Raw genomic sequence first — 14,133 nt, 5'->3', positions numbered from 1 at the left:
TAAAAACACACATCATGATTTTGAGGGGTTGGCTTCCATATTTTGACTATGATAGCCTCCCACTTGGCTTTCTTTGTTGTTTTATAACATTTGTGTGTGAATTTCTGACTTTAACATGTCACCGAGCACATTATCAGTAATAAATATCAACTTATGTGGCAAGACAAACCTAACAATGGACACACTGTTAAGCGAGACATGAACTCACCACACATTTATCTCCAAGAACCAGTTTTCTGACACATGACACCCTCATAATGTTACAGGAACAGTTAAAGTATGCGGAGAATGACAGCTTTAATAGCTTTCAGCTGTTAAAAAAAAGAAAGAAAGAAAGGAAAGAAAAAAGAAAAAGGTAGTTTGATAGACGACAGTATGGACTGAGTAATGGAAATACACACTTTTCCTCTGCAGCAGTCCAAATAGCCCTTTGGAGCGTTATAACCAGTTAAACTCTGTAACCCATACAGTGGAGCTGTAGGTGATGTTCATGCTCGCTATAAGCTAGTAGATGTCGACTCAGCTTTTCTCTATGTTTAAACCCAAAGCATCATAATTTTAGCCTAAAGCATAGACATCTGCAGCCATTGGATATCTGATCAACATAAAAGCATTTAAAGAGCAGTTTCTGATGTTGGATAATCCGCATCTTCTGCAGCAGCCAGACAGCTGTGGTTGCAGTGTGGGTTCAGGGTCGCGAATGTGACGCACGCAGTTAGAACCTATAACTTTCAATAAATACTACAGTCATAATCTGTGACAGCCTCATCCATATAAGCTTGTGTGCTGTGGTTTATAGCAAGGTCAGTGAAAAGTGCTGTAAGTGCTGAATCTGGGCGTCGATACATCCTCAAACTCAGGAGCCATAATGATGAGTGGGGGTGTAGCTGACTGACAATCCAAGCTACGACACACACGTGTGGTGGTTGTTAGCCCATCAGAGTCACCCAGGCTCCACCCCATAGACATTAATATTTAAAAGTGAGATACTGTTTAACAGTGGAGATGTGGCTTTCTTGGCCAACAGAGTCTGGGAGAATGTGCTTTAATTCTTTAACCAAAGAATGAAGAATGATGTACTCTTCTTTGCAGTGCTGTCTAACACTCTATCTTTTATATTTTGCTTCCAAAACAGGAAGCCAGACGTTCTTTGAATTTGTAAAGTGGTCACAAGCAGCGGTTCTCTGGGCTTTCTGAAGGTTTTTGGACAAAAAAAGCACCTAACACAATTCAATTCAGTGTTATTTATACACTGCAAATCACAACAACACTCACCTCCAGGCGCTTTAAGGTAGGTAAGGTAGACCCTACAAAACCCAACAATCACATGACTCCCAGCACACTCATGCACACTACCACAGCAGGCACTGTAGTGAGGCTTCACAGTAGTGTTTGTGACAGCTGTAATATTTCTCTGAAAACACCGCCACACTCACTGGTCCAGCCGTGTTCGTTGGAGTAAAGAACTAATCCAAGCGCCTCACATCTCACTTCGTTTGATGAACGCACCCCTATTGTTGGTCTGCTGGGGGCCTGAAAGTGGAGCAGCATCCAGCTTTTATGAACGGGGCTGCTCGGTTCCCTGGCTGACTGGATTTAAGGACAGAGGATCAATATTCATTCCAAGATTTCAAACAAGGACTTTCCCAAAGATCCCGGTGATCTTTTTGCCACCCAGCTACCTTGTAGAGATGGTCAGTGCTCCCCCGGGTGACTTTCACCACGCCATGCATGTATGCTGCAGCAGTGATGCTTTTGGTAACACAAGGATCACCCAGTATTGTGTCTCTAGCTGAACCCATGAAAAATGGCAAAGATAACACAAAGCCAGGGCTTTTATAGATGAGCAGTATCTGAAAGTCATGTTTTTAGGAACAGGAATTCAGTCCAGCAAAAGCTTGATACGGGACCTGAGAGATGCATTTCCCCTTCAGACGTGCAGAAGCCTAAAAAGGCTCACATATGCAAATTAATCAGGAAAATGTAAAACGTCAGGTCTTATGAAATGATGACATTTTATATCTGTCTTAGACATGAGTGTCTACATCCGCCTGTAAAACAGGGTGGAGGCTGTTTCATGTTATTGGCTGCATCTCAGCCAAGTGGAGTAGGAGATGTTGTTCAAACTGATGAATTATGAATGAAGAACAGTACGTCACACTGTGAACGTGTCTATCTGGCTCTGTTTCTCACCAATACTAAACAGACTGCCAGTGCCTGCACACCTGGGCCCAGCGAGTCAGTCTTTCCCAGCCTGCAACGAGCCGACATCTCAACATAATGGAAGCAGAAAAACTGTTCAAACTGGACGGTGGCTCTTTTGAAGCTCACAGATGATCACTAAGACGTTCCAGGCCATAGCCTTAGTAACCCTCTAATGTCTTTACTACCACGTAATATCCTGGAATCTCATTGGGAGTCACTTCAATCTCTCACTTGAAAGTTAATCTTGGAATGTCACAGGCTTTCTTTGGTCTCCAGGTTGCTGCTTATCATGATTGCTCAGCATTTTCCCTCTTGCAGATATGAGGTGGTGACATTTTTGCGTTTCAGATAAATAAGTGTTGAATGTTGGACAAATGCATTGAGGTGTCCAGAGGATGGTTTCAGCTAATCCCTATTAATATTTCACCCACTGCTATTTTTCTCTGTTTTGCTACCAGTATCCAATAAAAGAATCAAGACGTGAACAATTCCTACTGGTCCTCATACATCCTCATAACTGATGATCCACTTACCTTTTTCCAAGTTGATCATTTTGGCAGCAGTGAAACTTCTTCATATTTCATTTCTGATAGCCTGCCATAAATGTTTGTTCTGATATTGTTGGCACAGAGAGGATAAATCCTACTTACCTTGGTTTCATTAAATGATGTACCCTCTTTACCTTAGAATACAAAGCACCTCGATCCGACTACTATTGTGATTTGGAGCTATATAAATAATTGACTTTAATTTTGGTACAAATGTATTTGAGCCAACCAGAGGATAAGTTATAAATACTTTTTAAGCAGCACAGCAAATATCCAGGGCACGAACATCTTGCATCTTGTGATTCAGTCATATTAGTGAAACCCTACATGTCTGTAGTGTAGAGGACCGGCAGGCCTACAGCTGTTCTGTTCTCTTTGTGCAAACACAACAAAATATACTGAATGTTTATCTTATCTGCTGATATGGAAGTCCTGGCTCTGTGTCATGCTATTTCTTTACACCTTTTACTCAGATTACTGTGAGTTAAGCCTCAGCTCTTGCTGCAGCTTTTGCACCTTTACATGACAGAAGTGACACAATAATTAAAAAGATGTTTACTTGGATCTGAAGCAGTTTTAAAAACTGCTGCATTTCATAATTCTTACTTTGCAGCACAGAGGTGCAGTGGTTAGCACTGCTGCCTCTCCACTGCTGAACTCCCTGGCTGTTGTCTCTACGCACGCTCATGTCTCGTATATAAATCTAACCTATGGGTGTAACAGGAGGGCGGTTTCATTCCTTTACAGTGACGGTTGACGTAAGGCCGTTCTTGTCTTTAATGACCTGTCAGCTGTCGTTTGTTTACATTAGCTCGACAGTTTATGGTTAAACGGTGTCACTGTAATGTTTGTATCAAAGCAGCTGATGAACTTCTGTTTTCTTTGAAAAGCTCATCAAAAAAACATCATGAAGCTTCGGCATTTCCAGAAATTCACAGAGTAAAAAAATCAGAGCACCATCACTTTGTTGACACATCACTGACAGTATCGTGTACGTGTCGTGTGAAACTGCATTCACACAAACACATTTATTATTATTATTGTTATCAAAAATCAAATATAAAAACAGCTGCTGCTAAAACAAATGAAGTAAAATAAAATCATATGTGTATAAGTCTACTGCTGCAGTCCTGCAGTCAGCTGGCTTGCCTGCATATCAGTGATTATCTGTGGTTGCACAACAGATATATGACTTCGATGTCCTTTTGTTGACCTGGATTTCTCACCTCCCCACAAATGTCATGCAACCTGGAGACACCTGAGTTCAGAGAGTGACTGGTGCTACTCAAACGCTGTAGCTGCTATGTTTGTCATTAGGTTCTGTTTAGGAGTGCAACAACTGACCAGATCTCTTGGCAAAGCCAGCAGCAAGAATCAGCGTTAAGCTTTCTATCATCTGTCAGTACAGCTCAGTTTAACCCCATCTGGCACAAGGTGAGTACTGGGTGATGTGAGGACACAGATAATAACCCCAAAGCAGGCATATGTGGAAGAAATCCATCCAAGAAACCATAAACTTGTTTAAGATAGCAGCTGGTAAAACAGCTTGGTTAACATTCTGCGTTGTTGAATGTGTAGCTGCGATTTTAGGGTCACCTGGTGATGCAACAGTCGCTTTACAGCATTTTTGGATTTTGGTTGGCTGTGAACACGTCTGTGCAGGTGCTCCAGCAACATGTGTAGAAAGGAGGGGTCTCAAACTTAAATGAGCTGTGGGCCCCTGCTGGCACTGTCGTCTCATTGGAGGGCCACAAACAAACAAACTCCCACAAAAAATGTTTGTTTGTTTTTTATTTCAAATATTGTATAACAAGACAAAACTGCAAACGTGAACACACATTTTTAACACACCGGTCCTCTCTTTGTGCCCGGACACAGTGTGCTCGTATTTAAAAAAATCAAAGAGCAGACATAAGCGTGCACATTACTAACACAGCATGTCCCTCAGCATGTCTGCACTCTCTGCTCATATCGCCTTCATATTAAATCCTTTTTGGCTTTTTAAAGAACTTATTTGAACTTTGCACTCAACTACAAACAAAAAAAGTCACTTTAAGGGCCAAACTACATTATACTTCTGCACATCAATATATGGGCTGCAAGAAGGGGTGACGTGGGCCGCAAGTGGCCCCCGGGCCGCAAGTTTGAGACCCCTGGTGTAAAGTGTGCAGCACTATATGAATCCCAGTCTATTCCAAATTAGCCTCCATTGTCACATCAAAAGCCAAAAGCTGTAAATCTGCTCAATCATTTAGGCAACTAAGCAGTAGTGGATTACTTCACCATCTATCCATCTTTTAAATCAATAAGCTTCTATTTTATGACGCCACAATGTTGAAACAGCAGTAATTACTGATGTCATGCGACCCAGAAAAACTGTGGTCATGCCGTGTAAAACCGGCACTCACAGGTGGTAAGACATCACGTCTCTGCTGAACTGCTGAAGTTGTGCCGTAACTAAGTCAAACAGCTCGTGAAGGACTGACACAGTATCCGACCCAGCCTTAGCAACACCCTGTCATCACTCAGTCCTTATCAGTGCAACAAAAGAGCCAGATTATTCCTCCTTTTCTGACCGGTACGTCTGCCACTGCTGCAGGCTCGTTCTCACTGCAGTTCTCATTGCAAAGGAAGTTTTCCCATTGCTTTTCTCACGGTGGTCATATGTGCAGCACTGAGAGATTAGCTTACAAAGACCTGCCTCTAAACATCCTACAGATCAGCTGCACCAGTCAGTCACTGTACGATTGCTGGCCTTCGTTCATTGAGAGCAGAGAGAGCACATGAATGAACAAAGGCTACAGCCTGGAGGGAAATACAACAATCTGACCCTAAATGCAGCACTTGTGACTAATGTTTCAAGAAAAACACACATGAACGCTGCTAATAAATCAGCCATTGAGGAAGCACATGGTTGTTTTTGGTGATCAAAGCGACCATGTTTGCATCAGCTGCTCCATTCATTGGCCTACGAGTAACATGCAGCCATTCACGAGGGCTACAGAGCAGCCGTTATCACAGTCCAATCACACAGGCACACTTTTCAGCACCCTCCTGTAAACTGAAACTGCAGAGCTGCTGACTAACCCGCACTCCCATGATGTCAAATCTACGAGTCTCCAGGCTGACTTTGTCCATTTTTCCACAGAGTTCTCTAAATCGAGACTGCCAGTTTTCCTCCCATACTCCTTCAATCTAAGAGGAAATGAACAATGACTACCTTTTAATAATTAAAGAAAATAACCTCCATCAGCCATGACTTCATCTAATTACCATTTAATGAAAAACAACTCAGCGAGTATCCGAGCAATCGTCAGAGAAATGAAGATCTCAGCCTCTCACTCTCCTTCCACGTTTTATGATCATTCTCTAGGCTCGTATAAAAACAGTTCACCTCCATCGGACGCTTTATTAATGATGGCACGAGGTTGTTTTGAATGGACCAGAGGTCAGAGTCGTTGAACCGATGAGGAACTTGCATTTTGCTCATTTTTCGTAAATGTTTCCGCTCGTTTTTTGCCAACTTAGCTCATTTGTATAAATACCTGCATTATGTTATCAGGGTAATTGCTATTGACAATGTGACATCATGGGGGTAGCTGTGAAAGCTACCTGCATATTTGTGCATTTATGCCTCGTAAACACAACTGAGGTGCTTCTGGTATAAAACAAATGGCGCCTCGACAGATTACTGTTTATACTTTGGCATCAACTAAACTGCTGGCTAACATAGTTTCCCCTCCTTGTATACTTGTAGTACAGGTATACTGGTACACGCAGTGATTTTATATCAGACAGTCAAGATGTGCTTCAGGTGTAGACTGTCAGCTTTTCTTTTCTATGAACGGTCCCACATTTTCAGAGGCTTAAAAGTAATTGGATGACAAGCACTTCCACGATGAGCTGAGGTCTTTTCGCTCATTATTCTCTGACAAACAAACATATATTACAATAAATAATATATAACGCATCTTTCCAGAAAACAGGTAAGTACTGTTTGTCTAAATAAACTGAAGATGAACTTAAAGTACCTTAATGCTGGGAAAAGAACATTTTGTAGGAAACAAACAGCTGCTGATCCGATGCACGCTGCGTGTTACACCGTGAGCATGTGCAGCTTCTATGATCTCTGCTGTTTATTGAAGCTGCGACAGGTGACAGAAGTACCAGGATGAACTGAGTGCAGGACTACGCTCTCTGCTCACAGCAGTGCAAAAGTGATGCAACACTGCTTCACACTGCAAATGGATCGTGACACAAAGCCTGCCGCAATAACAACCCAAGAGTTTCTCAAGGCAAAGAAATGAGATATTCTTCAATAGCCAAGTCAGTCACTTGATCTCCAGCAAACACAGCGAGCTCTTCAGTTAGACGCACACACACAGTACAGACTGTACTAAAGGCCTAGCAGAGCGTCGCAGGCGGGGTAACGTCTCCGCTTAGTGCCGTTTTTAAAAGCAGGAACAGGCCTAAGAGGGACAGCGTAGCCCAGGAGACGCACCGAGGTGCTTAAATAGATTCAGGTTAACGATTTAAACGTGTGGGAAACAGCTGATATATTATCGTACACACAGGACTGTCAACCTCACTTATTAGAGCGAGGCTTGTTATCTCTCCCAGGACTTACCTCATCACGTCCCATCACTTCACAGAGACAGCAGACTGGGTAGACCTGCTGGGACACAAAGCAGGCCTTGTTCAAACCTGTCCCAGAAACACTCAGTGACGCAGAACAAGGACTTCCTGGCTGATATCCAGAGAGCATCAAATCTAAGACATGAGCCAGGTGTGAATGCAGAGTCAGAGTAACCCCACACATGATTAACCCGACCAATCAGGTTAGAGCTGGATGAGCACCAACAAAGCACTGATGTTTGTAAATGCACTGATTTATATAGAAGGACTCAGTACAACACATTCACTGTTTCGATGCTTTTAAGTGCTTTCTAATATCATTCACACTCTGAGGGAAGCATCAGAGAGAAACTCAGGGTTAACATCTCACCCAAGGACATTAGCTGCAGACTGGGCGACCCAGGGATCGAACCACCGACCCTCTGATAAACAAATGACCTGTACTAGCTTCTGAGCTACAGCCACCCTGCTTGTATGACCATAAATCATTTCACTGGCTGAAGTGAAGAAACTTACAGTCTCTTAATGTGAAATACAAACAGTGTGTGGGGTATGTGGGTATATTACAAGGCTAATGAAAACGATAAGGCAAGGCATGTTTTAAAAACAAGCCCCTTCTACGACTCCACATTCACAGTTCCTACATTTTCCTGCACTGACTGAACTTCTTTGACTCAAAGTAAAGTTTGTGTTTTGTGTTTTTGCCTGTGATCAGCTGACTGGTTTGTGCCATGTGGATTATTCCAGGGGCTGAAAGCAACTGTTTGACTCAAAGTGTCCTCAGAGTGACCCCCATAGACACCCTCATACTTCACTTATATTTTACAAAGACTCCTGTATAGTTATCTCAGTAGAGGTTAAAAATACAAACCAGCACATAAAGCGACAACATGAACTCACAACATACCAAAAAAACGAAATTATGGTATAAACACTGCATTTTTTCTTTGTGGCTGTCATTTACATACTACTTCCCTAAATTGATATTTTTTTCAAAGCTTTGACGCAAAAATAATAAATAAATCAACAAATGTAATCAGTTTGACTAGAAACCTTTCCAGGTGACATCCCCTCAAAGTGCTGTTTCCCATTTTTTCCAACAGTGTGCAAAGTTGTAGAAAACTGCAAACACCTTTAAACTTAAGCTCCCTGCAGGTGTGAACACAGCCAGGGGACACGCTGGGTTTTCTGTGGGCTGTGGCAGTTTGTTGGACCAGTTTCTGAGCTGGGCTGTTGTGAGGGAACCACGCTGTGTTTTGTCTGTGACCAAACATGGGTGGGACATGTACCAACCACAAGAATGCCATTACCCCAGTGAGAAGATGATCAGTCCTCATTTCACCCGTCAGTGGTTTCAGCTGACTGTTTTACATGAAAACACATCGTGTTATAAAACACCTGAGTAAGACAAAAGTGCCAACACTTGAACAGGATGCAGGTCCAGCCTGGTCCATGTCTGTCAGTAAAAGCTTGTCTTTCTGTGCAGATGACTCGCTGCTGATTAATCAGAACACGAGGACTATATTAACCCACTGTCGTCTGCACACAGACAGCTGAGTGGGTTTGACCGTGGTAACGCCTCGGTGCGTCTGAGTGTCTGAGTGGAGCCACAGTGAGGAAAATTCCAACATGTCGTATCTGGTTGCAGCGCTTATATGACAAAGATAATAACTTGTTCTTTTTAGTCAAATGACAAAAAGCCTTTCAGCAGCAGCTCGGAATAAAGCATCAGTCTAGAGGAAAAAACAACCTTCCAGGTTGTATAATGTGGGTCAAACGCACACACACACGCTTGTTTTCATCATCTACACCAACAGCAGCAGAGTCTCTGAAAGCCTCTCAGGTATCTGATATTGTTGCTCGAGGCCACGCTTTGATGTGGCCGTACCTTTATTCTGTGCATTGCTTATTGTTTTGAGGTTACATAATTTTTTGGTTGGGGAATTATTGTCAATGTTCTTTATCCAGACGCGTCTCTGTCACCGGCGAGATGAGAGCGTCCAGCTTTGTTTCTGCTCGTCACCCCGGGCGAGAGGTGTGTTTTTCAGCTGAAGGTGGAGAAGGCAGTGGGCTGATCTCACAGAAAGATATGCTTTAAATAAAGCTGTGAGTAATAACTAACACAGTGTTTGCCCTGAAGCAGCGAAGGAAGTCCAGGTGGTTTGCAGGAGGCTTACACCCAGCACACTGGAGCAGAGCGCTTTACTCAGACTGTTGTTCATCTGCACTCTCGCTTACATACAACACGACACTGATGTGTCAGGATGTGTCAGGATGTGTTGATGCCAAGAATTTATCAGGCACATTATTTACACTCAGTTTAGCTTCAGTTTGGTTCATTAGAGCCGGTAAAGACATTCAAAGCTCCTGTGACAGAAGAATGACTGCACTTCCTCTTTCAAGCTGAAGATTTGACTCTGTTTAAGTGGTGACCTTACAGCAAACGGCCTTAAAGTCAAAAACACTGAAGTCTTTCATGTCAGAACAAACAAAACACGATGAAATTATGAAAGCTTCACTGAGAAGCGGCCATCACACGTGTTAATAATAACTCATAATTAAATACAGAGCGGTGCATAAACAGATGAGACCTTTTGCACCATAGCTGAGGGAGGGTTCAGGGTCACTGATCCAGCCCTGAAAACAAGCTTAGACAAAGACGAACGCTTTAATGCAAAGATGCATCGAACAGCTCAGATCAGTTTAAGTCAAGACTGAACAGACCACAGTGCTCATGTCTGAACACTCAACTAAACACTGTGGATCTAAGAAAAGGGAAACTGTTGAGCTACATCATTGCATTCGGCTGTGATTAGAAGTAATTCAAAGCTAATCTTTTAGAAATGTAAGATACATTAGGTTCACACTAATGTAGCAATAGACTGTAGGCAGGGAGAGGCAGAGGCTCAAGTCCATATTCTCACACTTAGTTCAAACACAGAGTCCAGGTTAAAACGCTCCTGATGTGGGACATGTTAGAGTCTAAACACCCACGTGTCAGTCTGTGAATGAGCCTGAGAGAAGCCAAAGACAAAACACGCACTAAACGAGAGAGACTCAAAACACAAAGTTGGACCCAGAAGACTCAGACAAGTCAGAGAGAAAGTGTCTCAGCAAAGGTCAACAAACCGCTCGGAGCTTGGTGCCGTAATAATGTGTTCACAGCCTGAAAAGTGTGAAATACACACAGAAAATCTTCACATTGCTCTGTTACTGTCTGTCTGCAGTCTGATGTTTGACCAAAAGTAGGAGTCTTTCCTCAAACAGGCTATAAACACACTCTAACTGATGCAGAGTGGACAGACACACAGCCACCGTCATGACCAGTGCTCTTTGTTTCCTCTTCCATGCGCCCACAGTCACACACATGCATACATTCAATCACACAAACCTGTGACGACTGCAGAGAAAGCAGCGAGTCACCGTCTGTCTAAATTTTCACAAACGTCTCTTTGCTGTGGTGCAACAGATCAAACTGTAAAAAGAGGCCTGAGGATAAATGCATGTGCAGGTAAAAGTTCTGGAAAAGCCGGCGACATGCTCGCCATGCTGCACCTCTTGACCCTGTGGCCTGTGCAGCTGCAGCCGAGCATGAACCTTTGTGTATGTTATGGAGCCAAGCTTTTAAAATCAGATTTTACAGTGTCAGGTCAGGGGTAACATGAGGACAGATTGAAACTCCTGCTGCAAATCATGTGTTTCGTCATTATGAAACATAATTACTGCCAGCGTTTACCCTTCTTTGGTACACACCCTCATTCCATTCCAGTAGATTTACAGTAATTCTCCAGGTGGAGCTGATTTCTGACATGGGTGACAGCTTTGTGAGGCACAGTGGCAAGCCTCGCATATCGATCGGTGCTTTCACAAGCAGCTGACTGACAGGTGGTATTTAATGCTCCTGTTGTTGGCATTTGGAAGAGTTTGTAACGCAGGATTCCCACGCTGCTGAAAACAGTGACAGCTCATGTTTATCAGCGATCTCGTTCTTTCAGTCACCATCCAGAGCTCGAGACCATAGAGCAGGGTAGGGGCGCAGATTCACCTGTAAATCGAGTGCTTCACTTTAACGTTCAGCTCTCTTTTCACCACAGTGGATCGTACAGCACCAATCTGTCGATCTCCCGCTCCCTTCTCTCCTCACTTGTGAACGGGACCCTAAATACTTAAAGTCCTAAAGAGGTGCTGATTGTCATTCACCTCCGCTTCACTCTTGGCTGCGAACCACGCCAGTACAAGCTGGAGGCCACCACCTGATGAAGCCAACAGAAGCTCAGTGAATCACTACCTTACTGTGGTGGAGGGGTGTGTGTGTGTCCCAGCTGGGTTTGCTGTTGGGGGGCTTGTGCCCCTGATGTTATCTCGGTCCTGTGGGAGGTACAAGACAAGGAGCGATTCAGAAGTGCAAGATCAAAGTAACAGTTGAGCCTACCTGGGACAGAGTTACAGAGTGGTAGCTGGGCCTCAGCCTATGGGGCCTGGCAGGGTGCAGCTCGAGGAAGGGACATGGACCCATCCCCCTGTAGGTCCTCCTGTAGGTGTGTATCTTGGTCTCCCCTCGGCTTGATGCCTGCATGGTGGAGTTTTTCTCGGTGGACGACGAGGTTTGGTCCTGACTGCTGTCTGCGCTTATATGCTGATCAGCATTTCAGAGTACCTGGGTGAGAAGCTGTCTATACAACTGCGTGTATGATTAATATGTATGCAATAATCAGTGCAAGACAAAAAATCAGCTTGCCTTTGCCTGGTGATTGCACCATTTATTTCACAGTCATTGCAGCCAGTTGTGGGAATCCGCTGGTTGGCTGCAGGCTGAGCATGTGACGCCCTCAACCTCTGGGCAAAGTGGCAGGGCACAGGTCACCTGTGGGAGACAACCTGTCCTGTCTCCAAACGATTGCAGTCTGATCCAGACTGGCTGCAGGTTTGCAAATAATCACATTCAATTTTAACTACAGACACCAACATTTTACAATCAGCCTGAGGTCAGTCTGTACCAGTGAGCACAACCTTCAGTCTTCTTCATATACTGAGGTCAACGATGGAGTTCCACAGGGTTCAGTGCTAGGACCAGTTCTGTTTACATTATACATGCTTCCCTTAGGCAGCATCATTAGAAGACATAGCATACATTTACACTGCTATGCAGATGACACCCAGCTCTATCTGTCCATGAAGCCAGATAACACACACCAATGAGTTAAACTGCAGGAATGTCTTAAAGACACAAAGACCTGGATGGCCGCTAACTTTCTGCTTCTTAATTCAGATAAAACTGAGGTTATTGTACTCGGCCCTGAAAATCTTAGAAATATGGTATCTAACCAGATTCATACTCTGGATGGCATTACCTTGGCCTCCAGTAACGCTGTGAGGAACCTTGGAGTCATTTTTGACCAGGACATGTCCTTCAACGCACATATTAAACAAATATGTCAGACTGCTTTCTTCCATTTGTGCAACATCTCTAAAGTTAGAAATATCCTGTCTCAGAGTGACGCTGAAAAACTAGTTCATGCATTTATTACTTCCAGGCTGGACGACTGTAATTCATTATTATCAGGAAGTCCTAAAAACTCACTGAAAAGCCTTCAGTTAATCCAAAATGCTGCAGCAAGAGTCCTGACAGGGACTAGAAAGAGAGAGCAGATTTCTCCTGTTTTGGCTTCCCTTCATTGGCTTCCTGTTAAATCCAGAATTCAAAATCCTGCTCCTCACATACAAGGACTTAAATAATCAGGCCCCATCTTATCTTAATGACCTTGTAGTACCATATCACCCTATTAGAGCACTTCGCTCTCACACTGCAGGCCTACTTGTTGTTCCTAGAGTATTTAAAAGTAGAATGGGAGGCAGAGCCTTCAGTTTTCAGGCCCCTCTTCTGTGGAACCAGCTTCCAGTTTGGATTCAGGAGACAGACACTATCTCTACTTTCAAGATAGGCTTCAAACTTTCCTTTTTGCTAAAGCATATAGTTAGGGCTGGACCAGGTGACCCTGAATCCTCCCTTAGTTATGCTGCAATAGACGTAGGCTGCCGGGGGATTCCCATGATGCATTGAGTTTTTCCTTTCCAGTCACCTTTTTCACTCAGTATGTGTTAATAGACCTCTCTGCACTGAATCATACCTGTTATTAACCTCTGTCTCTCTTCCACAGCATGTCTTTATCCTGTCTTCCTTCTGTCACCCCAGCCGGTCACAGCAGATGGCCCCGCCCCTCCCTGAGCCTGGTTCTGCCGGAGGTTTCGTCCTGTTAAAAGGGAGTTTTTCCTTCCCGCTGTCGCCAAAGTGCTTGCTCATAGGGGGTCATATTATTGTTGGGTTTTTCTCTGCATGTATTATTGTAGGGTCTACTGTACAATATAAAGCACCTTGAGGCGACTGTTGTTGTGATTTTGCGCTGTATAAATAAAATTGAATTGAACCCGTCCGTGAAGTGTTTCTTCGCAGTAGGAGACTGGACTCAGCTGGTTACCAGCTGGAGGGTTTAAGTTTACATTTGTAGCAAGTTTGCTGAGAGATGTTATTTACAAATTAAATCGCTGTCCTGCAGCAACTATGTCGCTATTAAAAAAATCTACAAAGTAGTATAACCAGTTAATATCAATTTGTGTTTCATGTCAATTTGTGTGTATGCAAATGACAACAGATGCAACTTGATCCTATGATTTCATCTTATTGCTGTATTATTACCATCTTATTATGCCAGCAGTCGTAGAGCTGGTGTCATTCTTTGAATCAACC

The sequence above is a fragment of the Perissodus microlepis genome, chromosome 17 (genome assembly GCF_051167445.1).
Source record: "Perissodus microlepis isolate ML-2025 ecotype Zambia chromosome 17, ASM5116744v1, whole genome shotgun sequence".
NCBI lineage: Eukaryota > Metazoa > Chordata > Actinopteri > Cichliformes > Cichlidae > Perissodus > Perissodus microlepis.
Note: the sequence above shows the minus strand (reverse complement) of the source record.